Genomic DNA, 4642 nt, shown 5'->3' on the forward strand with positions numbered 1-4642 from the left:
TTATAAATTTAATTTGTTTTAGTGTTAAATTTGACTGGTTGTGTATTTGTATGAGCAAAACATACGAGAATCATTGTTAATTGTTGAGTTTGTTAGATCTAGTCCAAATATCAGTTTGAGTTTTTTGTTTTTGTGTTTAGTTAGCAAGGAAGTGTAAGAAAAATTGGGATTGATATTTCATTTTTGTTTTTCTATCTTTTAAGTACATAAATTAAAATTTTTTTTTGTTATTCTTTTCAATTTAAATGCTTTGTGTGGAATTTTTTAATGTTTATTAAAACATTTTAATAATATTTTATAAGCCACATAGGCATGAATTATGCCAACTATACACACCATTAGCCATATAAGCATTTTTTGTTAGTGAGCTAACGGTAAGGACCAAATTAGTTGTAAGTTAAAAATAACAGGGACTAAATTGACTAATTAAAATTGATGAGACCAATAGTGTATGAAGTGTGTCACTATAATTTTATTTTATTTTTTTTGTTGAAAGGTGACTATTCTATTAGCATCATCAAACTGAAAGGAACAGGTTATCCAATAACAATAACAACAGCAACAAAAAATAAAAAAATACAAATAAAGCAAACCAACTCAACAATCTTCCTTCTCAAAAAAAAGAAACTCAACTATCTTGTATTCTAGTTATAATAACAACAAAACAAGTAAGACAAACACAAATAAAGCAAATCAACTCAAATCTCAAATTCGAAAGGAAGAAGAACATGGATAGAACTAGAATTTTAAGAATGGAGCCAAAATAATAATAAAAAAATATATATAATTGAATCAATTTAATAGTGTCATACAAGAAATATAAAGAGTTTGGGGGGGGGGGGAGGACTAACCATATATCTTTTGAAAATTTTAGGTAAATTTAAAGGTAAAAATATAATATTTAAGAAGTTTGGGAGCCAATCATATATTTTTTGAAAAATTTAGGAAACTTTAGGGGTAATATTATAAAATTAGAATAGTTTGGGTGGCCACCCTTCTAAGTGGTCCACCCTGAAGAAGAAGAAGCCAAATTGGAACAAATAACGAAATAAAAATGAATTCTTAAAAAGTGAAAGAAAAACATAATTTTTGTGATGTTACCTTAATCGTGACCACATCTAAGTAAAAAAAGTCTAGTTAAAAATAGAGATATTTATGTTGGGTTCTACGACTTTAGGTTTAAATGTATTAGAACTTCATTTTATAATGTTGGTAAACCATGATCAAAATGTTTAGTCTTATTTTAGACTTGCTCAAAGTATGTTTATGTGTAAAGTTAGAATCAAGTGTACTGTAGGATTTATTGTGTAAATTTGTCTAGCTTGATCGATCGAGAATTAGACTTGATCGATTGAAGCTTGTGCAGATTGTTTTTTTGTAGAATTTTCCAACTTAGCCCAAGCCTGTTTGGCGTGTAGAGTTTTATGTTTTGCCTCAAGTATAAAAATAAAAACCCTAGCCATGTTTTTGTGTGTTGTTTATGTTTTATGTATGAATCCCTTATGAGATCTAGAGGTGTTTGTCTTCATACATACTTAGGGTTTTCAATTTCAAGATTGATGTCGAGAGCTTGGTGATCGTTTCAGTTGTTGCATAAAGAGTTTAAAGAAAACACAAGTGAGAGTACTTGTGGTTGCTATGAATCCAAGAAAGAAGTAGTTCGTGGACTCGGAGATGTTACGTGGTCGTGGTAGTAAGTTTCCTACTCGAGGTAGTAATAGGATATTTGTGGTCTAAGTCGCTATTCTGTAAATTTCAATTATTTCATAGTGGATCTGTTTTATCTTAAGAATAGCTAGGTTAAATTATTTCTAGGTTTTTTACCGGTTTGGTTTTTTTGGGTCATTATATCTTTGTGTTATTTATTTTCTGCTGCTTTACATGATATAATATATTTGTGTTAACTTAGATCTGAATAATTTGACTAAATAATCACTTAACTAAATAACTAGGTTAAACAATTTGTGTTTTAAGAGGTCTAAAAACATACAATTTATAATTTGAGGGAACCAAATGACCAAATGTATATTCTTAGAACTTATATATGAAGAAAAGGAGAATATGAAAAGATTGAGATAAATTGGCTAATAAATTGAAGAGTCGAGGAGATCAAAATTTATTTCAAGAGTGTTTGTGTTATAAAATAAAAGAGCAAAAGGACCATCATGGCATTAGAAATAAGGAAAAAGAAAATGATACTGTTTTTATTTATTTATAATTTAAGTGTTTAACTACAACATATTTGTCGTAACTTTTATTTTATATTATATGATATGATATGAATTAATTGAAAATGCATGTGATGAACATAAAAATTTGATTTAAAGGTCTAAGTTAAGAGTATTATAACTCAATTTCTTGACACTTTTTGGTGTGTCCATGACATCTAGATTCAAATCTCTGTCACATTAGTTAAGTATTTTCCAAAAAAAAAAAAAAAAGTCTACTATAAAATAGCATTGATTAAAAAAAAAATGCACCTTAAATGTTATTGAAAAGTAAAGTTTGGTGACTCAAAGTTATTTCAAACTCCATCCCAATATTGCCCTCCTGCGTCAAGAATGAATCTAGACGCATGGTAGTCAATATTGGCAATCACATGCCAAATGGAGTGACAGTGGAATAGTCTATAGACTAATTTACAACCATATATATAAGAAGCCCAAAGAACGCTGCACGTACGTGAGTGAGATCACTCTACCTTGAATCAATGGTGGGTCCAAATTCATACCACCTTATCAAAAATATATTCTATACCGTGGTCACATTCATCCCCGCCGCCCATGACGATTCAAACAATAATCTGTAGAATTGAAAAAAAAAAAATATATATATATATATATATATATATATATATGAGGTGACATCAATGATGACACGATTCAGTAGAAACTAGGAGCCAAGATGTCCCAAATTAGACATTTATAATACAATATATAGGATTTTGCTAATGTATATTAATAAACTATTTTTAAAATGTGATTATCAAAAAAAAAAAAAACTATTTTTAAAATGTTTGTACGAGAAAATGAAAAAGTGTTCAACTTTTTTGACAGTTTTTTCAATTTTCTATAAAAGATTTCTTAAAATAGATTATTAATATATGTCATTAATGTCTGTTTGGATGGAGAAGTGGAAAAATATGAGAGAATATAAAATAGAGAGGAGATAAAAAAAAAAATGAGAAGATAGAATAAATTTAGTTTTCTTGCATTTGTGTTTGGTTAAATGGATGAAAACGTGGAGACGGTTGAGAAAAAAAAAAAAAAAAGTATGAAAAATAAAGTTGGATAAATTTACAATTATGTCCCTATTAAATAAAACAAAAAAGTAACACATTTTTTTTATTAAAAAAATTTGTATAGACACTTCAAAATTTTTTTAAATAGAACAAGTCAAAGAAAAATGAGCACAAAAAAAGCACTACTGAGAAATGGGGACATGATTCGGTGTGAACTAGGAGCCAAGATGTCCCAAATTAGACATTTATAATATAATATATAAGATTTTGTTAATGTACATTAATAAATTATTTTAGAAATATTTGTACAAGAAAATGAAAAAGGATCTAATTTTTTTGATAGTCTTTTCAATTCTCTATAAAAGGTTTCCTAAAATAGATTATTAATATATGTCCTTAAAGTTCATTTGATTGGAGGACAAGTAGGGGAAAATAAAAAAGTGGGAGGATAAAAGAAATTTAGTTTTCTTCCATTTGTGTTTTGGTTGAGAGATTGAACAAGTGGAGAGATGAAAAACTTATTTGTTTGGCTGAAAAATAAAATGAGAGGATGAAAAATGAAGTTGGTATAATTTACAATTATGTCCCCATTAATCAAAATAAAAAAGTAACACTTTTCTTTTTTTAAAAAAAATTGTGTATGGACACTTCAATTTTTTTTTTTTTTTTTTAATAAATAGCACAAGCCAAAGGAAGATGAGCACACCAAAAAAAAAAAAAAAAACTAGAAATACAAGAAAAGAAAAAAAAAAAGAAAAAAGAATAAAGCAGAAACAAAAAAACAAAAATGCAACTGGATGAAGCAAAAATCAGAGGGAAAAAAAAAAAACAACTAGACAAAACCTACTAGCACTAGCAATTTTGTCAACTCAACAAATTGAATTTTACGACCTAGTTTTCTCTCCATTTTGGGGAGAACATTTTGGTGGCTCAAGGAGAAAACATTCGAATTCTCCTATATTTTTTTTCCTCTCTCCCTCCCAACCAAACAACCACTTTCTCAAAAGAGAAGTGCTATGCCTAGAATATTTTTACAATACTTTCACAACAAATCGCATATGGTAAGTTTTTATTGATTTGAATTTGAATTCACAACTTAAATTACTTTTTTACTAAATCATAACAACTTACTACTTATAATTTATTGTAAAAGTGTTGTGAAAATATTGTGAACATATCATTTTTTCATTAAAAAAATTTTCTCTCCATTTTTCTCTTCTCAATTTTTCATCCTATCTAAAATCTCTCTAAACAAACATACCCTTAATGACATCAACTGGACCCTTATATATATTCTAACCAACATCGTACAAGAACAAAACAACAGTCCGAGGAGCAAACAGTTTTGTTTCATTTTGTGTTTGTTGATCATAGAAAGAAACACAAAAAGAGAGAATAAGA

Source organism: Quercus lobata, chromosome 6, assembly GCF_001633185.2.
Source record: "Quercus lobata isolate SW786 chromosome 6, ValleyOak3.0 Primary Assembly, whole genome shotgun sequence".
In the NCBI taxonomy this organism is placed as follows: Eukaryota; Viridiplantae; Streptophyta; class Magnoliopsida; order Fagales; family Fagaceae; genus Quercus; species Quercus lobata.